This window comes from Ascaphus truei, chromosome 15, assembly GCF_040206685.1.
Source record: "Ascaphus truei isolate aAscTru1 chromosome 15, aAscTru1.hap1, whole genome shotgun sequence".
Taxonomy (NCBI): Eukaryota; Metazoa; Chordata; class Amphibia; order Anura; family Ascaphidae; genus Ascaphus; species Ascaphus truei.
The window spans coordinates 3,185,826-3,210,158 of NC_134497.1; the positions used below are offsets into that span (position 1 = coordinate 3,185,826).

General features: G+C 44.9%; 1 protein-coding gene across 5 annotated transcripts in view; it reads right to left on the minus strand.

The window, feature by feature from the left end:
* Positions 1–24,333, minus strand: part of EYA2 (EYA transcriptional coactivator and phosphatase 2) — a 165,187-nt gene that overhangs the window by 121,997 nt on the left and 18,857 nt on the right. The window contains exon 1 of one of the 5 annotated variants that reach the window (XM_075571292.1): positions 6,508–6,526. The exons of the other annotated variants lie outside the window; for them this stretch is intronic. The gene's annotated coding sequence lies outside the window, so the exon portion shown is untranslated. Of the gene's footprint in view, positions 1–6,507; positions 6,527–24,333 lie in introns of those variants that run through there. 5 annotated transcript variants of the gene reach the window in all.

Here is a 24,333-nt window from a genome sequence, read left to right on the forward strand (position 1 = left end):
TGCTGAGAGCGCTTGCGGTAAGCAACCGCAAGGCCAGGGAAAGCACCCGCTTTCCCTGAGCCTCAGCGCGCCTCAGCACGCCAGCGGTAAGCGTGTCCGAGGCCTAACACATATTATAATGTAGTATTGGCATAATCACTTATTTGTACAGTTTATGACAAATAAAAATACCCCATGTGAGCACATTCATGTCTCAGACAGGTCCACAACGCTGCCTTTCCCCTTTATCTCTTAGCATAGAATGCTTCCACTACAGCCAGGGATTCTGGGTAATGACATGCAAATGAGCACTCGCCGTGTGTCACTTCTTGTCCAATGTAACAAGGAGCCCTATTAGCTTCTTCCTGCCGCATTACACATTGTCCAGGAGGAATGTTCCAGTCTCACCTTGAGATGACACAGTTCCCTTTGGTGGAACCGCTGCCCACAGACGGGACTTTCTGCCCCTGAGTGATGAGCGGTCACACACTGGATCTCACTCCTTGTTTCTGCATCTCGAGCCATCGTGCGTCTCTTCAATCAGCAGGTTTAATAAACTGCTAGAACGTTACACTTCCTACAAGTTGTGGTTGATACAAATCTCTTAACTCCAAAAAGGATGTGGAGAGTAACAGATGGAACAATGAATCCGGGACAAGCTGCACAGCCCTGACACTCTGTATAAAGATATAGATAGAACTTAGATTGTAAGCTCATCGGGGCAGGGATTTCCTTTCCTATTGTCTGTTTTTGTTGCACTTATTGTCATTTAATTCCCTGTACTGTATTGTCTGTATTATTTATGAATGTGAATTATTATTTAGATAATTTCACAATAAATATGTTCATATATTGTTTCTAAACAGGTCCTCGGGAGTGCTGTCTCCCACTCATATTAGAGCGTTTTATAGTATTATGATCACCCCAGGCTAGTAAGGGACCTGCAACCGAGTCGATCCTCGTGAGTTCGTGAGTGCACCTTTTTATCTATTGCTGCTCTATAAATATATACATACGGTACATACATACTGTACTACAATACAGTACGTCTGCTCTGCCTGAGGACCATGTGACCGCATCCTACTTTGCCGTAACCCCCCTCTGACACGGTGTTCCAACCTTGGTAACCAGGACGCCCCTTTCCCAATAGTCTCAATAAATCATAGCACCTGTGGTTACACCGACCCCTTAGCACCTCTGTCCTGAGCCTTGCTCAACAGATCTCAGATCCATTTCAATGAGCCTAGCTGACAGCTTCCTTAACATGGGTATCCAAACATTGTAGGGACCGGGTGTCGGACAGGGGAGGGGGAACGACTGGCCTGGCCAGCTGAGAAGGGTACAAGGAAATTGAGACGGGACGCTTTCAAAATGTAACTAAAAAAATAACTATATATAAACTATATATATAAATAGATGCAATTTACCAGATTCTAGTCCAGCAAGAAGAGACAGCACACAAGGAGTAGACTTCAATGATATATTGAAAGTGTAGACACTCAAAGAAGTGGTTCTTTGAGTGCCTACTCTTTCAATATATAATTGAAGTCTTCTCCTTGTGTGCTGTCTCTTCTTGCTGGACTAGAATCTGGTAAATTGCATCTATTATTTATCTATGGGATAAGCATCTGGATTTTATGGAATACAAGTGTGTACCGGCAGCTATGTGAACATATATATATATACACACACACACACAGAGAGATATATTGAAGGGGTAATTAGCCAAAGCTAAAGGATGGGACATCCATTAAATGTGAGGAAACACTTCTTCGCACATATGGTGGTGGATTCAGGGAACAGCAAACCATCGGAGATGGTAGGTAGAGGCTAACACACCAAGAGAAATCAAAACTGCTCGGGACATATAAATCTATTATTCATATGAACGAAAGTCAACAATCAGATACAGTGTGAGGTCTCACAACACAGATAGCAGCGTGGGAGGACTAGGCAGGCCAAGTATATAATATATAATATAAATAAAATAAACCAGAATAAGTGTCCACACCAGGAAACTAGATGTTGTCCAATGGATGGCAGGTCCCGCTACCGGGTGTACCGCCAGCCCGGATGGTTCCTTGAGAGTAACACTGCCTGGGCTAGGCTTCCCTGCTGCGTCCCGCTGTGTCCACGTGTACTGTAGCCGCTCCGTATGCCGGCTACGGACACATTTGCCAAAGTTGCGCGCGCATATGCGGAAGTGCGACTCACTCGCTGCTGCGCTCCAAGCTGTGAGTCCTGCTTGTCACAGGATCTCCAGACAATGCTGGTATCACTCCGCAAACGTCACTACCCACAACCCTACGCGTTTCATGAGATAACTCACTTCCTCAGGGGCAAGATCTATCAAAAGAATCCTAGTTCAACAGGACTGAACATTTATATATGGTCAGGTTTTTGTTGTTAGGCGCCGGTTTATTTTTTGGCATTTCTGTGTGTGATGTGTAACTATTTCACTTGTTCCAGGCAGCCTTCCTGTATTTTAGGCACTTCTTGATATGTATTAGTAGAGTTTATAGCACACTATATTATTAATAAGCATTAGCACTGCAGCACATTTTTCTTTTTACACGTATAGAACGTTATAGATACTCCGATAGCAGCGCCCTCTCCTGTAATCTGGCTTTACAACACACACACACACACACACACACACACACACACACACACACACACACACACACACACACACACACACACACACACACACACACACACACACACACACACACACACACTTGGAGACAGGATAGCATCTTTGATATAAACAGAAGAACAAATACATGTAACTTCTATACAGTGGGACCTCTCTGTATACAGAATCCCTGCGGAAGCCTGTTCAACAGAAAGAGGAAAAGAGAGATACAGAAGCAGCAGTTTGAACAGATGCTTAAGTTGGTCTCACACACAGAGGTCAATGAAAGCACTTGAAAAAGCTGTTATTTACATGATGTGTATGAAGCCCGGGACACAATAAGTAACAACGCGTTCCCTGATACACCTCGCGGTTCTGCAGAGAATCGAGCGGAAAGGCTCCGGACTCACCTCCCAGACACGCTTATGGTTATCAGCTGATGGAAGGTGAATTACATCTCCTTTTAAAGATATATATATATATAATCACTTAGGCTGCGCTTATAATGCCGGTGATAAGAGCGACGCGACGGAGCGACGGCTTGGTCGCGATCGCTGGAAGTCATCTCAATTTGATTTTTCCAGCGACCGTAGCCTGACGTCACCGTCACTATAAGCGCGGCCTTAGATTGTAAGCTCTCCGGGGCAGGGATTTCCTTTCCTAATGTCTGACTTTGTTGTGATTGTATTATAATTCCCTGTACAGTATGGCCCGGCTTCTCGGCGTTTCGCCAATACGGCGGTACTGCAAAGGGGGGCCGCCGAGTCCACGCATGTCCAGAAGGGGGGCCGCCGAGTCCGCGCAGGAGGGGGGCTGCCGAGTCCGCGCATGTGCAGAAGGGGGGCTGCCGAGTCCGCGCAGGAGGAGGGCCACCGAGTCTGCGCAAGAGGGGGGCCGCCGAGTCTGTGCAGGAGGGGGGCCGCTGAGTCTGCGCAGCAGGGGGGCCGCTGAGTCTGCGCAGGAGGGGGGCCGCCGAGTCTGCGCAGGAGGGGAGCCGCCAAGTCCGCGCAGAAGGGGGGCCGCCGAGTCCGTGCAGGAGGGGGTCCGCCAAGTCCATGCAGAAGGGGGCCGCCGAGTCCGTGCAGAAGGGGGCCGCCGAGTCCACGCATGCGCAGAAGGGGGCCGCCGAGTCCATGCAGAAGGGGGCCGCCGAGTCCACGCATGCGCAGAAGGGGGCCGCCGAGTCCACGCATGCGCAGAAGGGGGCCGCCGAGTCTGTGCAGTAGGGGGCCGTCGAGTCCACGCATGCGAAGAAGGGGGCCGCCGAGTCCGTGCAGAAGGGGGCCGCCGAGTCCACGCATGCGCAGAAGGGGGCCGCCGAGTCCGTGCAGAAGGGGGCCGCCGAGTCCACGCATGCGCAGAAGGGGGCCGCCGAGTCCATGCAAAAGGGGGCCGCCGAGTCCACGCATGCGCAGAAGGGGGCCGCTGAGTCCACGCATGCGCAGAAGGGGGCCACCGAGTCCCTGCAGAAGGGGGCCGCCGAGTCCACGCATGCGCAGAAGGGGGTCGCCGAGTCCACACATGCACAGAAGGGGGCCGCCGAGTCCACGCATGCACAGAAGGGGGGCCGCCGAGTCCGCGCATGCGCAGCAGGGGGGCTGCCGAGTCAGCGCATGCGCAGAAGGGGGTCCGCCGAGTCCACGCATGCGCAGAAGGGGGGCTGCCAAGTCCGCGCATGCGCAGAAGGGGGTCTGCCAAGTCCACATGCGCAGAAGGGGGCTGCCAAGTCCGCGCATGCGCAGAAGGAGGTCCGCCAAGTCCACACATTTGCAGAAGTGGGCACTCTGGGCTGGCGTAAGAGGTAGGAGAGACGGGAAATCGCCGATGGACACAGCAAATACTATGTTCCACTTTTCGGCAATTTCCGTTGGCGGCCTGGAACGGATCCCGCCGTATGAGTGGGGCCCCGGTGTACGGTATTATCTATTTTGTAAAGCACTGAGTAGTACACTGTGTGCGCTATATAAATAAAGATATATATATATATATATACATAATTAAAAGATGTTTTTTGTTAGTCATTTTCGAATAAAATCTCTATATATTTTTTACCTCTCACAGAAATGTCTGTTTGATATTTTTATTAACCAATTTGTACAATCTAACCCTACGATTTCATAATAAATAAATTATAAAAACGCTAACAATCGTTATTCTTATTTCCTGGTTTTTTTCCTCCGACGCTATTTTAAACTGATCGCAACGTCGACATTTTTTTTTGTAAAAGGTTTCTAAAAACCCGTTAAAAACTTGTAACATAACATTGATCTTGTTCCATACGGGCCCATTTTTAACACTGTTTATGACGCACTCTTCTCCTTCCTTTTCCTTGGCTTTTACTTTCAAAATACATCTGGGGCACAAATGTTCACAACATCCCAAATTATAGCAGAACTATAATAACAAATCATTACTGCTGAGACCCCTGGTACATTTCTGAAGAAGGATTATCGTTGTCATACTGCGGCGATTACAGGAACGCTGCTTCCTGCTGTACAGGATTTTCTAGCTTAGCAAAAAAGATGTCCGATTTCCTTTCAATAACCCCCCCTGATGTGTCAACCGAGAGACACGCAAATTACCCACGCACCACACAACGTTGTCACGGACCCCACTGCATGGTAGCTTCGTAATTATTACACATCATACTGTAGTTCTAGAAGTATGATGTACAAAAACGAAAAAACACTGATATACACTTAATGTAACCATGTATCTGTCATCACAACTCTGTGCCCAGGACACGCGTGAAAACGAGACGCAACGAGACGCAACTCTCCCTGTATTACTTCCTGCTAAAACATTTTTATTTATAAAATAAAAATAAATAATACACATACTGTATACACATTTCTTCTCATACACACAGACACCCCCCCCCCACACACACACACACACACACACACACACAGACACCCCCCCCCCACACACACACACACACACACACACACACACACACACTTTAATAGTTTAATATACTGAAATACATACACACAAATGTATATACAGTCATATGTACATATACACTTACCCATACGCACACCTATACACAACCGTAAGTTCCAAACACAATACCACAATACCACAATACCACAGCTACTCTGAAATATATATATACATGCACTTATTCACATAGGCATACTAATACGCAGGGTTGAATGACATACACACATATGAACATTTTTAAGAAGTAATATGATGTTTGCGCTACTAAACACATACGCATTACAGCCTGGAGAAATGGCTTTTCAGTCAATTCAGTTGTATAACTTATAAATATTTAATAAATGCTCTTAAATGTCTGAAATTACATACAGATCAACATAATGCAAGTACAGCAATCCATGCATTGTCAGTGATATATATATATATACACACACACACACACACACACACACACACACACACACACACACACACACACACACACACACACACACACACACACACACACACACACACACACACACATCAAGGAGTGCATTCAGTAATCATTGCATATAGCGGAACAATACAGGGACAAAGAATCCTTTAACTAATGATTATAGTCTATTTTTGACCAATTAAAGTATCTGGAGCCTGGGGATATAAAGTCACCAGCTCAGTGATACATATACTGTATCTGACACCTGCGCCGAACAGAAGAGGCCAGAAACACACTATTTCTCCCCCGGATCACATACAGTAAGTAACTGTCCATTCATTCTGCGCAGTATTGTGCCCTGTGGAAGAGACTTGGGATGTATTGGAAGCTGACGAGTAACCATGAAGAACCTTTCTGTTGGTGCATGAAAAAAAAATGGCAACAACTCTGGCTCTTCATCAGGACCAAGGCAGCTATTTGCACCCTATCAAATCCACAGGCACCTGTACATTCACATTATCCTTACCTTCCACGTACCTCAGTCGCTTCCAAAGAAGGTGGCCAGTTTATGGGGTATCCCCTACAACATGCCAAACCTTCCACTGCCTGTGTTCTGTCCTACCGGTTGCCTGGTTGCCTGACACGGTGTCCTGTTTCTACAGTAGGTAGCTCTCTACTGGACACCCCTTCTTTCTAAATAGCCACCCCCCTTCCACAGGCTAACTCCCTGGCCACAGTGCACAGATGAAGAATTGGAGGTCATTCATTATGGGAGGCAACAGCTGGGAGACAGACCTCCCCAAACTTCCTGCAATTAACAAGTGAAAGAGATTAGTGGGAGATACACACAAGGGCATCTCTGGTTAAGGTGGGACTGTGCCTTTGTGGCTGCTCAGGTTTCTGGTTGATCAGTTCAAGGTAAGCAGGGGGATGAAACATTCTTTTCTCCGGAATTAACCTTGTACAAAACAAGGGACTTTTATTTTCTGGTGGCTGAATGAAAGAATTAGCAAAAGGAAGACTGCACTTAATTAAAAAAAAAAAGAAGAAGAAGAAAAGAACACATTTAGGAAGTTTTAAGTGTCGTGGGAAAAAAGTAAAAATGCAGGTAGCATAAGAAAATAATCGGGCATTGTTCCAGGAAATGCTTGTGTGGCTCATAAAATGTACACGAGTAATTCCCAGCTGTCGAATATTTGTTGTGTATGGAATACACCCAACCCTGCGGATTCAGATACCACTGGGTAACAAATGCAGGCACATTTATTTTCCTTTAAATCTTTGGTTAGTAAAAAATATATATATATATATATATACATGTAGAGGTATCAGTACCGTGTTAGCCGAGCTTCAATAATCAAAAAATAAATAGATGATACCGTTCTGTGGCTAACGAAATGCTTTTATTTGTGTGAGCTTTCGAGATACACTGATCTCTTCTTCCGGCGATGTAACATCGCCGGAAGAAGAGATCAGTGTAGACTCGAAAGCTCGCACAAATAAAAGCATTTCGTTAGCCACAGAACGGTATCATCTATTTATTTTTTGATTATATATATATATTTATATATACTGTACAGCGGTTGGAACAAATTTGGGTAAGAAATGAGAAGTGATAGATAGAATGGATAACGGAAAACAAAAAGTGCAAATGGAAAACGAATTGCTAGGGCCAAAATTAGTACCACAGGGATCGATGCTATTGGCCGACCCATTTCGATAACTTCCTGGAACGGATTTGCCTTCAAATAATGCGTCCCAGTGGCGTTCCTATTAACGGACAGGAGACGGAACGCCTATTATGGGACCATCTCTATTAATTACCTGCTTTAATTACCTAAGCAGCATTGCATTCCGATGACAAGCCTTACTTATAACATGCTTTACCAGGAAACAATACATTGGGAGTTACCGCTCGTTTTTAAGTATATCCTGGGAGGTGGGAGATTGGGGCCTCTATCCACCGTCCAGGGATGCCCTAAAATAAAGTGAAGTTCCACTGCACATGTGCAGGGGTCGTCTTTGGGGGTCCCCCGTGTTGCGGCTCAACCCCACAATCCAGCCAGGATCCTCTGCTGAACTCCACACAGGGACCCTCACACAGACCTCTGTTGCCTCTTTCTGCAAGGGTATCCTACGTCTTAAACCATGGTAATTCCACCACAGTCACAAGGCAGGGACACAAAGCATTGAGTAAGGTGCTTAATCCTCTCTGTTAAAACTTGTCCCATGGTCACGGTCAACTGTCCTTCCAGTGCAAGTTTGGGATAGCCGACATAAAAGTCCAAGCTAGCTGATGCTATGCACAAAGTCACCTCCATATTACAAAGACGTCTCCATATTAAAACACCTTCTAGCTGCCCGAGGAGCCACCTCCATGATAGATTACTAGCCTCTTCTATCTCACGAACAATACTCTATATTAGAATAATAAGTATACACAGCAGCCTCAAAAAGCCAATTCCGAGGTAAAATAAGCACCTACATCATATCAATAATATCCTATGTTGGATTTAAAGTAAAATTATACACAGCTGTCAATGAAATCACCATCCTGTAAAAAGCCCATCTCTTTCTTATTACAGCAGTATACATGCTTCAGAGGTCAGATAGATTCCTACTTTATACTGTAAGTATTGTATTGTATGTCTTTATATAGCGCCATTAATGTACATAGCGCTTCACAGTAGTAATACACGTGGTAATCAAATAAATAACAGATAATATAAATAACAGATCATGGGAATAAGAGCTTTAAACATAAAAGTAACATTAAGGAAGAGGAGTCCCTGCCCCAAGGAGCTTACAGTCTAATTGGTAGGTAGGGAGAACGTACAGAGACAGTAGGAGGGAGTTCTGGTAAGTGCGTCTGCAGGGGGCCAAGCTTTATGTATCATGTGTTCAGAATATCCACATGCTTCTTTAAGCTTCATATGCTTCTTTAAGCAAGTGTGTCTTAAGGTAACTTCAGTGGGGGTGGTCTCGTCCAAACTCTTGTAGGAGAAATACTTTGGGGTGTGAGGCGGCTATGTGTGCAGCTCAAGTAACCATAATATTCACCTAATGGGCAGTAAACTAGCGGTTGACATAAAACTGGTCCTGCTGGGTTAAAACCATGAAGCCCAAGGTGAAGGTAAGATGAAGCTTCACAACTCCACTGTCACTTTTATTCTTCCAATAATAAGTTCAACTCCACGACATTGCTCGCCAATGTAAAAAAACCGAGAAGGGGGGTGCAGTTTAAATATAGTCCTAGCAGTTTCCTCGTAACCAAAACCCTGCCCTCTTTAAACTGGGAGCAGTTACAAACGCCAACTGCAGGATACCCAACATACCAGCGAAACATTCCACTATGAAATGAAAGCCGATGCCCAATTCACCGTGAAATAGCAGCACGGACTGAGATGTTTTGTCACGTCGGATATCAAGTGCAGTTTAATTTTAGAAAACCGAGGAGCTTGTTTCAAAACCAACTTTCTCAAAACCCCCACGCTGACTTTCCATCGGGGAAACCCAGCACTGCAAAACGGCTCTGCCGGCAGCGGCGGGGAACGGTAACGAGGTTACACAGCTCCGCAGGCAGCGGCGGGGAACGGTAACGAGGTTACACAGCTCCGCAGGCATTTCAAATCCATTAAAAAAACAAAAACAAAGGTTAAACAAAAATGCTTTTGGAAAACTGGTCGCTTCCTGAGTCGTACCCTCGGCTGCTAAATTAAATCCAAAAATGTGTTCTATTCCCGCTTTACGCAGCGATCCAACATAACTATGTCCGTTTTCTGTACCGAAAAGTGTACAGGGCTTACAGTAAATAACCCGTAGAGCATTGGTTGCCCCTACAATCCCACACTTCTGCATCAGGCTCCCACCAAGGCTCATTTCATTGAAGCTTTTTTAGTATTCCTTCATGGTTCTCCCAAATAAGTTATACGCCATATTTTTGTGTTTAATTCATTTTAAGTACTAGTTTATTAGACATGGGGTGCTCAACGCCAGCCGTCCAGCCTCCCACCCCCCCCCCCAAACAGGTCAGGTCTTCAGGATATCACTGCTTCAGCACAGGTGGCTTTCAGTCATTATGACAAGCCATTGATTTGAGCTGAAGCAGGGATATCCTGAAAACCTGACCTGGCGGCTCATGAGGACTGGAGTTGGCCAGCCCTGCTCTAAACCAAGCCTGTGAAATAATAGAGATCAGTCAAAGATCCGCAAGACTGAGCCGTGACTACCATCCCATGAAGAGTCAATTCTGTGTCCAGATGGCCAGAATTGATGGGTTATCTTTCTCCGGCGATGACAGCTTGCTGGGTATGGATGCATTGTTTCCCAATTCCTCTTACCCTTTATGAAAAAGGAACGGCAGCGCTCTTTGGGGCGATGTGCTGTGTTACCCACGTGCATTGTTAGCATTTCTCATGATGCATTTTTCATGAGTGAAATAAAGTTATTTTTATATACTGCGCGTCATTATGATCATACTATACACTCCCCATAAGCAGAACGCGGTAGGATTAAGCGTGGGTGACGTGTAAGGTATGGGATCAGTCTCCGTGGCTGAGGAATACACTCCCCCCTCAGTGTTCTAACGCCTTAAAGAGGCTGGCTGAGCAACTTTAAAAAATCTAAAAAAAAAACCTATTTTTTTTAGTTTTAATATATTCAGCCTCTGATTACATTTATTGAAAACTAATTACCTAAGCTGACGATCGATCAGCAATGATCCTGCTTCCCTGGGTTCACTAAATGGCCGCCTTCCAGTTTCAAATCAATCCTCCATCCAGTGTAACTCAACAGCTACAATGTATCCTGATATTACTAAGGTAACGTTATCTATTGTTACAGTTTGCAGCTCAATTTGTTAGCAATATTGGCAACAGGAAAGTGTTGCAAAGATCTTGCACTGCGGGGGAGGAGGGCTAAAGCTTGCTATAGCAATCAAAGGATGCTCAGTATATTAAAAAACTCACTACAATGGTATTAAGAGATGAAAAAAATAAAAACAGGTAGTAGGTATTACCTAATACTACAGAACGGATTATTTCTCAAATACACACATTAGGATATTGCTTGGATTGCTCCTTTGGGGTTTAAAGTTCTTATAATGTTTCTTGTGAGTGCTAAATATACCTCCTGCTCGCCCGTGTCCAGGACTTCAGCGTTCATACGTATACTACGAACAATTCCATCAGCTTCGGCCACGCAAGATGAAGGGCTGAGGAACACAGAGCGTGCTACTCAGGGTCCCGGGCCGAGGCACAGCCACTCAGGAAGTATGGTCCCCGGGAGGGGACCGCAAGCCCACGCTGCCGGATACGGGGGAAGGGAACCGCACAGTTTGGTGCATTTGATATTCAATGAGATACTTTTGTTTCCTGCCATATAAATCCCTTAATGAGTACGTAGCCAGCCCAATGCACATAACAGCAGTGGCAATTCCCTAACTAATGAGCAATGGAAATATGTATATATACGTGTATATCTGTGTGTCTGTTTGTACCCAGCGCGTCCCAGCAGTAACACTAACACAATAATATGTATATATATATTATATATACGTGTATCTGTTTGTACGCAGCGCGTTCCAGCAGTAACACTAACACAATAATATGTATATATATATACGTGTATCTGTTTGTACGCAGCGCGTTCCAGCAGTAACACTAACACAATAATATGTATATATATATATATATATATACGTGTATCTGTTTGTACGCAGCGCGTCCCAGCAGTAACACTAACACAATAATATGTATATATATATATATATACGTGTATCTGTTTGTACGCAGTGCGTTCCAGCAGTAACACTAACACAATAATATATATATATATTATATATATATACGTGTATCTGTTTGTACGCAGCGCGTTCCAGCAGTAACACTAACACAATAATATGTATATATATTATATATATATACGTGTATCTGTTTGTACGCAGCGCGTTCCAGCAGTAACACTAACACAATAATATGTATATATATATATACGTGTATCTGTTTGTACGCAGCGCGTTCCAGCAGTAACACTAACACAATAATATGAGACACATGGGCTTCTGGGCATAAAGGGAAAGGACTTCCTGCCCCAAAGAGCTTACAGTCTAAGTAATATAAATGGATTACATTAAAGCAGCAACAACAAAAATGAACCTAGTAAAATAGACTTACTGTAAGTTTTTGTCGTTAACTACAAACATGGCATACCTCTGAGATTAAGATAACACTCTTTGTACTCTGTATGGAAAGCAGACTGTGCTGCTTGGTGGAGTGGAGAAACTGAAAATAAATAGCAGGAGTTGCCATGTAAACGCCCTACTGCAGGTTTTGGGCCATAGGGGTCCATGTTAAAATGGATTTAAAGCAAAAGGTGACGCTGTGTGCTCATTTGCATGTCATTTCCCAGAATCCCTGGCTGGAGTGGAAGCACTGCATGCTAAGGCCTTGGTCCCAGTGATCGCCACCGCGCATGCAGTGGCGTGCACTGCGCGAACAAGAGACAGCCCCCTATAGGGCCGTCCCCAGTCCGCGCGTGCGCATGCATGCCCAAAGCGTGATGTGGCGGCCACATTTCCAAAAGACAAGAAATGTGTCATTTGGCGCGGCGGCCGAGCGATGGCTACGCCGCGGCGGTGGTTCAGCCAATGAGGGCGAACCAGCCACGTGACATCATTGCCGCACACGCCCCTCCTTCGCAAGCAATCAGAAGTCCACTGGTCGCTTCACAAACGGGTGGACGCACCACCAGGCGCTGACTGGGGCTGTAGCCGAAGAGATAACGGGGAAGGGCAGGGTTGCAGACCTGTCTGAGACGTGTGCAAATAAAAAATAAAATAGCTAGGAAAAAAGAAAATAAGGTTGGTAATCTGTTTGAAAGGACATGACATGGAGCTCAGGTTCAAAATAGGTCTTATTGGCGGGGAGCAGCACCTTTATACCTTCTAAAATGGGGGGCGGGGGGAGGTGCATCACAGACATATTACATTAAATACGTTAGAATCCAACCTTTTAAGCCCATCCGGCAACCCTTTGTGGGGGAGCTTGGTATCTCAAGAACAGAAATAAGGTACCAAAATAAAAATGGCAGGACCAGCAATTCAAAAGGCATCTCAAAGACCCAAAATCTACATTGCATTTAAGACACATTGCTATTGAAATGCAAAGCGTCGCCCTTAGCGCTACTGTCCAGGATTTCCACGCAAACAGAAGCGCAATTTGGGTTTCTGCTCTCCTTAACATAACACATATTAAATTAGTGAATGCAGGGCAGCAAAAGATGGAAGCGTTCCTGTTTCTCCGGCAAGGTTTGGAAACGTTTCGCTTCGCGTGTTGCCGAAGTGAAATCTCGCATCTTGTTCCTCGCCCACTGTGTTTGAAACTGTTTCCTTCCCTCCAAACCGGAAAGCTGCCGGTAATGTCGCGTGGGAAAAACTGGCAGCGAAACCATACCTTGCTAAAAAAAATAAATGGATTTCTTCTATCTTTCAAAAACGTGATGCGAAGGTTTACAGGTTGTGGTAAAAAAAAAGAAAGAACATTTTAGCTAGCAATACGGAAATTATTTTTGAGTATTTTCAAGGCAAATTTCCACTTAGTCTCCTTGGTGAATTCACGGGTGGAAACCGCAGGTGCAAAAGTGATATATTCGGAGAAACTTTTAGCCCTTAAAAGGAGCAATTTGTGCGCTTTTTTTAACGTATTATTTTTTTAACACAGGATTGAAGCAGGGGGTCTCCGGAGCTGAATCTCATTAATCACAGTTCCGGGGACCCCCTGCTTCCCGAGATACAGACCCCCGTAGGGGGCGCCGGTATCTCCTGCAAGCTTAAAGCCCTCAGTCACATGGGCCAATAGGAAGCCGCACCTGATGATGTCACGACCTCCTATTGGTTCGCAGGGCGCGGGAGCTTTGAAACTCCGCCAAAACATGGTGTAGGTGTGTCCAAAATCCCCACTAAATGTAACATAAACACATATACGTAAAATATACGCAAGGAGAGCGCCTCAGCTGCAGGCGCTCAAAACGAAATACTAAAAAGTTCACTTATAACCTGATAATTAACCAATTAGTCAATAATTATAGATACCTATATCTTCACAGTATAGTATGAAAAGTCCAGTCCAATTCATTCCAGATGGTGCTATGTCTTAGTCAGGGACGCAAACCCAGCAATCCAACGTGATACTAAGATAAGAGAAAAAAGCGCACACCTCACGGTGCAATAAAATCTTTTACTAAACACAAAGAATATCCCCCTGACGAAGAGGCCTGGCCTCGAAACGCGCGGGGTGGTTCCCATTGGCAGAGGAGAGAGGCTGGAAGTTGGAAGAGTAGTTTGTGTGTCACTGTGGAGGAGAAGGAAGGGAGCGTGCTGTGTCCCCATCCTCCCTGATCCGCCCCATTGAAGCGGCGTGAGGACGGAGTGACGCTGGGTCGCGCCATCGGAAGGGTCACGTGGTGGCCGGAAGAACAGCTGAAACACTACCCAAGCGTCTGCCAGCAGCGGACGCGCTGACCCAACAGGCGAAGTATCCCTGCAGTGGAAGCACTCTCTACATATCCACACACCCTCTGAAGCCAACGCGTTTTAAACTTGGATGTTTGTGAGCGTATTTGTATTATTCTTTGTGTTTAGGAAAAGATTTTACCATGAGGTGTGCGCTTTCCTTTCCTCTTATCTTAGCCGCACGTAAAAAGCAAGATACATCTAATTAGAATACTCCTAATACTCTGGTATTCGTTCCGATTGCATCTCACCTGTCCACATTAGCACTCCTCACAGTGCCGACTGATACACGGAGGAAAGGGGTAATATATTCTAGTTAGACGTATGGATACAGAAAAATTCTCTCTCCGATCAGTTTTACGGCAAAGTCGTGTTCGATACATAACATACATTTTGTGCGGGTCACGTTTAAAATGGCTACCCTGTTGGTGCTTTGTTTTCTCTCATTAAGGCCTTTAATGCTTTGCAAAAAAAATCGGCATCAGATTATCCCATTTCCAACTGGATTCCCTCCAACTTTTTTTTCTCTTAGTTGAGAAGCGAGGGGTCTCCGGAGCGGCACCGCGCTCATTTCAGCTCCCGGAACCTTCCGCTGCCCAAGATACTTACCTCTGTCTATGCTGCCAGGACGTCATGAAAGTTTACAACCACTGCGTCTCGGGAGCCAATAGGAAGCTGCGATGAATGGTGGTACGGCTTCCTATTGGCCTGCGTGCCGCGATAAACTGATCGCTTAATTCCGATTCCTCAGCAGGGGATGATACCGGGCGGAGTGGACCAATCGGCCGCAAGCAAACCACTGCTGGCGTTCGGCCGGAGACTGACCCTCTGCCGCAGCCAAGCCGCCACTGGAATCCCCGCCGCCGGCCGCTTCCAAGGTAAGTCTTATTACTGTTTAGGGTAGGGGGCTAATTTAAGGGGGTTTAGCGGTTAGGGTAGGGGGTTAATTTAAGGGGGTTTAGCGGTTAGGGTAGGGGGTTTTGGCACTTACCGTAGTGGCGAAGTGGGAAGCGAGGGAAGTTTTCCTGAGTCGCGGCGAAGCGCCGGTGGTGATTTGGACGCGGCAAAATGGCCACGACCAAATGTGCCAGACCGGATACCAGGGGCGCCTTCGAAGATAAGTATCCCGCGAAACAGGGAGTCCCCAGAGCTGAAATAACCGCGGCTCACCTCCGGAAACCCCAAAACAAAAACAGCAGACGCAACCTGTAATACATCATTCCTATAACCGCCTACGTCTTGCGTCCTCGCGTATAAAGTGCTCACTATTCACTTCAGCGTAGATCTACCCTCTTGGGAAAGGGTAAGCAATTTAAGAGCACAGAACTATTTAACGACTCTCTTTGGCCTGGGCCCAGTAATAAAGTCTATGAATATAATGCAAATCTCAGTTTCATGAGCCGCCGCTCTCTGCAGATCAGACTGAAGCACTTAGCACACGAATGAGTGACTTTAAAAGACAAGTCAGGGGGGGAAAAAGTGGCTTATATTATGAGTCACTTCTATGATCTTATCTTTGACTTTTAGTAGAACGAAACAGACATCTCGAAGCGCAGTCCAAATTCCTCACTGACATTTATTTTTTTATCAGACGGTGAGCCGGTTACCCGGGGAAACCAGGTTTCAGCTTTCAATCGAGAACTTTGTTAAGCTGATCTTCTCAGAGGCCCCATTGTGGTACCTGTCAGTAAGTCTCCCAGCACACAATACCAAACTCGCCCGGTAGCACGTAATATATATAACAGCAAGTGCAGATCTTACATTCGGAGCTGGGCAGTGGCCCCCGGGCGCTGCGGTAAGTGTGACTCGATCGGGGGGGGGGGGGGGACTCCAGCCCACAAGGGCCACAAACATGTCTGGTTTTCAGGCTATCCCTGCTGCAGCACAGGTGGTGCAGTTGAAGACAGAGCCACTGATTGATCCACCTGTGCTGAAGCAGGGATATCCTGAATACCTGACTTGTTGGTGGCCCTTGAGGACTGGAGTTGCCCGCCCCTGCTCTAGACGCACAGAAGACCTGTTTTGGGTTGATTAACCTCGAGATTCGTCCAGGTGTATGGCATGCAGATCGCTACATAAATTGTTAAATATTACAAATCCCTACACAGAATTTAATCCTCCCCATGATACTATTTAAACCTTTCCTACCTCCATAAATTCCAGGCCTATGGTATCTACATGAAATAAAGGCTCGCCCTTATTTACCTCCACTCTTTGACTTGTACTTTTGCCTCTATTCCTAGATCCCACACTTTGGCTCCTAAGCCTTAATTACTCATTTCCCTCTCTCTATTGATATCTCCCTCATTTTGCAGCCACAAACTCCATCTGCTTCTCACATCACATCCCCATCGCTCCAGCAAACTCCCTGTCCCTCTTCCTCTCCTTACTGTTACTCCTACTCCGGTGGTGATATATCCCCTAATCCCGGCCCTATCCACATACCAATCATTTCACGTTCCACACCCTACCCCAAAGCCTACGTTTTCACCACGCACTGCCAATCACTCCAACCTCATCCCCATTACACCTCTCCCTTCTCTTCGTTTTTTTCCAGCGCCCTATGGAACGCACGATCTCCCTGCAACAAACTCCCAGCTATCCATGACTTATTCATTTCCAACTCTCTCGCCCTCCTGGCCATTACAGGAACCTGGCTCACCCCGAGAGACACCGTCCCCCTGCTCCCCTCTCCTGTGGTGCTCTCAGCCACACACCTATACCCGGGAAGACAGGCGGAAAAGTGGGCATCCTACTTTCCTCTCTCGTCCTTTGAAGTCCATGCTGTCCATCTCTCTTCGCCCCTCCGCCCCACCCCGTGTCATCTACCGTCCCCCTGGATATCTCAAGTTCTTGATAACTTTGCCACCTGGCTCCCACACTTCCTCTCTTCTGACGCAACCTACTGTCATCCTGTGAGACTTTAACATACCTCTCAACAATCCCACTGCCCCTTCAGCCTTCCATTTACTCTCCTTAACCTCCTCCTGCGGTCTCTCCCAGTGACCACCTCGTCTAATGACTGCAATGGACATTCACTTGACCTGGTTTCCCCCGCTTCTGCTCTGCCTCTACATACTCTAACATCCCCTTCTCTCTCTGATCATCACCTCTTAAGTTTTAACCTCACTCTACCCTTCCAAACACCTACTTCCATACGCACATACACAAACCTACAGGCTTTAGACCCCTCCTCTCTCCCATCTCTAACCAAACTCCATGTTATCTAACACCCCCAAACATCCACACTCCCAAACCTTAATGGGACCAGCCGTGAGGTTGGACTATACTCCATCCTGAGGCATACTCCGTCCCACAATGAGCAGCCACTCAGAAAGCAGTGACATCATCGTGATATGACAGTGCAGTTTCCCATTGGGTGCCCCAGCAGCCATCTTTGTTTTTCCGTGCAAGTACTGGGAAAAGTACAAACATAAATATCTCTGCAATCAGAGGTCCCCGGAGCTTTGAATGATGCGGTTAAACTCCGGGGGACCCTCTGGTTCACATAAGGTACAAAAAAATAACACTTTATTTTGGCGGGGGGGTCTTTGCTGCTTTAAAACAGGAAGGTCCCCCTAAAACATAAAAACAAGGTAAACTTCTTTTGTTTCCTTTGAACAATACCTCATGTGTTCGGCAAATCCGAATCAAATAAATGTTCCATATGAGTGGATCCAGACTTTTCCAACCCTCCCCCATCTAAATAACGGCAGTCGTCATATATACCAATAAGGTACATACAGTACCTCTGACAACAATCAAAGGTAATATTTCAAACCCATGGCTTTATTGTCGCACTTTGGCTGTGAAATCAGTGCAAATAAACACCGAAAAATGGCTAAAAAAAAACAACAATGTAAAAAAAGCTGCCTTCTTGATTTTCTACTGTGTGTGTGGAGGTGCTGTGCTAGAAGCTTTATATTACATGCAAGGGACAGTGCATTGTGTCATAGTATATTAAACTGGTGACCTAGCAAAACAAACCAAACATTGTAATGTATACTCAGCGTATTGTGCTCAAACCTTCTCTGTCCCAGAGTAACCGAGACACTGTTCTGTTAACTGTATTGGTCACCGCTTCAGGTCGGGCGCGAGCATCACCCCTTCAGGTCGGGCGCGAGCATCACCCCTTCAGCTCGGGCGCGAGCATCACCCCTTCAGGTCGGGCGCGAGCATCACCCCTCCAGGTCGGGCGCGAGCATCACTTCTCAGATTATTGGCCTTGCATCTCATTTTTCACCTTCCCCAAATCTGGCCAGAAAGCAGGAGGAACTAAATGAGGGGAGTGATGGACCACATGGTGGGAAGCCACCCAACCCCCCCCGCGTATCCTGCCAGTTGGGTTTGGCATGTTACACAGGTGTAAGGTTACCCGCTAATGAACCCCCTAGTACCTGGCACCATAGGGGCAAATAGAATTGTGTGTGTCCTTCAAGAACTTTGACACTAGCTGATGCGTCTTGTCTAAGATTAAGGAAGAAGAAGGGCACAAGATACAGATGTTACATTTCTTAGATATGGGCCAGCTACAGTGAATCCCAAGCTCGTCTCAAAAGAAAACTGGTGAACACAAGCTCTTCGTTGTGGCGGGTCCTTCCCTTTATCTTGCCATTTATCTGTTGCACTTTTCACCACTCTTTCTCATTTATTTTCCTTGTATGGTTATTTTGTACAGCGCTACGTTCATTGTTGCCGCTACATAAATACAATTAAACAGCACATTTTCTTTGAACAGTTATGGGAAGTTCGATAACCAAGCGTCCCTAGAAATCATACATATGATTTATTATTATACAATTATTTCTGTATGTATCAAGTTCCTACACGGGCTTATATTGTCCAGGCGCGTAAAAACCTTTTAATGCACCACAACTTACCGCAAATTACAGAGGGAACCTCCCAGATCTCTTATTTATAGCGAAACGATGAAACTAAACCAAATTCGTAGAACATTTGTCTTCTACCCACAATTTTTTTTTTCAAATGTTGGTAAACTAAGTAAAAACAAAAACGTTGCATACTACGTGTCTACAAATAATAAAGTGATGGTACATGCTTATATAATAACGTTTTGGTAAAGTGATGGTACATGCTTATATAATAACGTTTTGGTAAAGTGATGGTACATGCTTATATAATAACATTTTGGTAAAGTGATGGTACATGCTTATATAATAACGTTTTGGTAAAGTGATGGTACATGCTTATATAATAACGTTTTGGTAAAGTGATGGTACATGCTTATATAATAACGTTTTGGTAAAGTGATGGTACATGCTTATATAATAACGTTTTGGTAAAGTGATGGTGCATGCTTATATAATAACGTTTTGGTAAAGTGATGGTACATGCTTATATAATAACGTTTTGGTAAAGTGATGGTACATGCTTATATAATAACGTTTTGGTAAAGTGATGGAACATGCTTATATAATAACGTTTTGGTAAAGTGATGGTACATGCTTATATAATAACGTTTTGGTAAAGTGATGGTGCATGCTTATATAATAACGTTTTGGTAAAGTGATGGTACATGCTTATATAATAACGTTTTGGTAAAGTGATGGTACATGCTTATATAATAACGTTTTGGTAACGTGATGGTACATGCTTATATAATAACGTTTTGGCAAAGTGATGGTACATGCTTATATAATAACGTTTTGGTAAAGTGATGGTACATGCTTATATAATAACGTTTTGGTAAAGTGATGGTACATGCTTATATAATAACGTTTTGGTAAAGTGATGGTACATGCTTATATAATAACGTTTTGGTAAAGTGATGGAACATGCTTATATAATAACGTTTTGGTAAAGTGATGGTACATGCTTATATAATAACGTTTTGGTAAAGTGATGGTGCATGCTTATATAATAACGTTTTGGTAAAGTGATGGTACATGCTTATATAATAACGTTTTGGTAAAGTGATGGTGCATGCTTATATAATAACGTTTTGGTAAAGTGATGGTACATGCTTATATAATAAAGTTTTGGTAAAGTGATGGTACATGCTTATATAATAACGTTTTGGTAAAGTGATGGTACATGCTTATATAATAACGTTTTGGTAAAGTGATGGTACATGCTTATATAATAACGTTTTGGTAAAGTGATGGTGCATGCTTATATAATAACGTTTTGGTAAAGTGATGGTACATGCTTATATAATAACGTTTTGGTAAAGTGATGGTACATGCTTATATAATAACGTTTTGGTAAAGTGATGGTGCATGCTTATATAATAACGTTTTGGTAAAGTGATGGAACATGCTTATATAATAACGTTTTGGTAAAGTGATGGTACATGCTTATATAATAACGTTTTGGTAAAGTGATGGTACATGCTTATATAATAACGTTTTGGTAAAGTGATGGTGCATGCTTATATAATAACGTTTTGGTAAAGTGATGGAACATGCTTATATAATAACGTAAAAGGGTAAAACATGAACTCCCTCTTCTTAAGTTACAACCTATTAAGTGATATCCAAAGTATCAATGAAGCCGCACTCAGCCAAAAAGCCACGGGGCCGGGGTGGTCATATAAAAGTGCTGTTCCTCCCAGGACCAAAAAGAACCAAGACGCCATGTTTAAAGGACAGGTTAGAAACAGGGTGATGGCTGTATTTGGTTTCATGAAAAGTAGACGCAAGTATTTTGCGGTCACATTAGTCTGATTTCCTTTATCTTCCCTCTTTTGTGTGATGGGCCTTATCAACTAAGTAAAGATACTGCATAAGACACCTTCTGGTGCTGGGAGAACCCTTACAGACTAGTCACTCGTAGGACCTATTGTATAAAGAAGTCTCTCTCTCCCCACCCATATTTCTGGGTCTGTGTGAGACAGCCTAGGAGTTTTGCGGGGTTCGTTGCAGTGGGGGTTTTGAGGGGGGGGGTCTCTTACCTTTTCCGGAGAGGCATCTCCTCCTCCTACAACGCAGAGTCATGACGCAAGGGGAGACGTCGCTCTCTCCCGGCACACTTAGAGGCCCCTGCCAATCAGTTCCATTCTTGTAGGGAAGAGCGTGGGGGGCCTCTGTAACTGCGGGACTCCCACCTCCATCAAACCGGTCCTGTCCATAGGCATCACTTAACTAAGGTCACATTAAATGGCTGCGTTAACCTTACCGGACCTTCGTGGATACAATCTGTTAGGAGGACATTCTCCCTATCAGCCGAAAGCAAGACTGATAGGGTTCATGCTACAGTATATCCGGCGAAAACGGCTGCATCGGCGGATACACAGAAAGCCCTTCAATGCTGCACATTGCGGTACAGGCATACCCCGCATTAACGTACGCAATGGGACCGGAGCATGTATGTAAAGCGAAAATGTACTTAAAGTGAAGCACTACCTTTTTCCCCACTTATCGATGCATGTACTGTACTGCAATCGTTATATACGTGCATAACTGATGTAAATAACGCATGTGTAACAGGCTCTATAGTCTCCCCGCTTGCGCACAGCTACGGTACAGGTAGGGAGCCAGTATTGCTGTTCAGAACGTGATGACAGGCGCATGCGTGAGCTGCCGTTTGCCTATTGGGCGATATGTACTTACTCGCGAGTGTACTTAAAGTGAGTGTCCTTAAACCGGGGTATGCCTGTATATAGCATAACGTTATCGCTATTAACGGCTCTTCGGTCTTAATATTTACAACAATCAAAGGTCGGCTGCAAAGTTCTACTTTATATATCATAATATCTTCAAATGTTTCCAACATTTCACAAGTGACTTGTCTGAATTGTCTTTATTACGGTTATCAGATCACCGTGGGCCTGTACATAAACCTCCCTTTAAATAATAGCAGCCGCCATACAAAGAGTATGAACATAGATACACGGTGTCCGCTGGCGTTACGCACAAGGCACGCCACGGAGAAATAAATCTCTGCACATTTGTAATATTCTGACTTGATAATCCCACGTGATAACTGTATGTCAATAACATACTGACTAACTATTTTTATCATCAGACGGTTTTATTGCTGGAGCAGAGGGAAAAAGCCGGTCTTCATACCCACTGGGGATGAGCATAATAATTGAAACCGGTTTTCCATTTGCTTTCAGCACGGCGGTGAACCACTTACAATGGCTGTGGACTTTGACCTTGCCTGACCTCTAACCTGTGCTCAGACATTATTGTTTCCTGAGCAGAGACAGATCTGAGAGCTTTGCTTATGTGAGCAACGCTGAGAATCATTCCGCCGTCTGAACCAGAGTCCAAGGGGATGCATTTATTTTCTATTTTTTTTATTTTTCCCCAGCAGTTTATGTGTCAAGGTGAAAGTGGTCCAATTCTGGAGCAAAGCAAACGGTTTCAGCTGTAATAAAGAAAACATAACATTCATTTGAACGGGATTTTTTCATTAACACATATGGTGCTGAATTCTTGCCCCAGTTTTACCTTGATACACAGACCCCCATAATACGTCTTAATAGCTCAAGTTGTTTGACAAAGCCAAAGAAAGGCAAAGTACTCTCCACGGGTTGCAATACATCGGTGGCCTTTCTGGCAGCGGGGGGGTGGGGGGGCTAATATTGTGCTTCTCGCTTTTGTTAAAGCTCACGGGACATATTTACTAAGCAGTGCTACTCGGTAAGACCCCTTTAGGTCACTAGGCTGTAATGTGTCTTCCAGCGCTGGAAGGCGTCTTCCGGCAGAAGACTGTTTAGCCAATGTGGGCCTTGAGGTCTTCTCCAGCATGGGGAAGATAGCTTCACTGCCCATTACATTGGGTCATTTGTGTCCACACGTAAATTGTCATTTGCCACCGATTTTCATTTGTTCTCTTACTGTAAATCACGGCTGAGGCCACGGAACAGACCTGATAAGTATGGGTTTTATTTATAGGACACACGCCCAGTCTTTACAGGAAACAAACACTTGGAAGGTCGCTCTCCGGCTGATGACGTTAATGACATTAATGGAACGGCCGCCTCACCCAGTGACAAAGGGTTAACATGAGTAATTACTGCAGTTCTCCAAGCAGAAGAACAGCAGGCGGCAGCCTACCTCCCCCTGGCATTAGAAGGGTTAAACCATTTAGACTCCCATATGAAGAAACTAAGAATGTCCCATGTTTTCTCCACGTTGCCCAATTCTTTCATGTCTCAGCAATCAGGCTACTTTAAAGGGGGTATTGTTGTTGACGTGGCCTTTTCAAACCTTGTCTGAGCATTCAGGCCACACTGGGAGAAAATGGTTAACACAACAGCCGGACATCAAAGGACTGCAGTAATTGTGATGTCAAGTTCCATCAAAACTCAACAGCCGGCATCTACCTCCTCGCACTCACCCTTTCCCAGACAGAAGGGTCTCTACCACGCACTGCAAGCCCCTCACAAGTCACTTACCTTGTGCAATATATATATATAACTATATAGCAGACGCTATTACGCCCGTTAACGCACACAATAGCTAGGGTGACCATATTTGTCCTGGGAAAAACCGCGAGCGCCGACCGCATGCGTGATGAGCGCTTGCCGGCCGCACATGCGCGATCATCATTTGCCGGGCGCATATTCGCGATCGTTGTTTGCCGTGCGCTTATGCGCAGTTGGAGTTTGCCGGTCACGCATGCACAGCCAAAAAAATATTGTTTGCGGGGACTCAAGTAACAGGACGAATTTACAGATTCAACTTTTCACTGCAAATTATTTGGGGCCAGGGCGGACGGGTCTTGCTTGTAAAATACAGACTGATAATAACTATAGATTTTCAAGGATCCTCTCGTCTTGGTTTTGTACTTCCTATCACCGGAGATCGAAGTGGGTTAGAAAAAAGAAGCAAGATCGTATTAAATATAGGGGACAAAACTCTCTAAGACTGC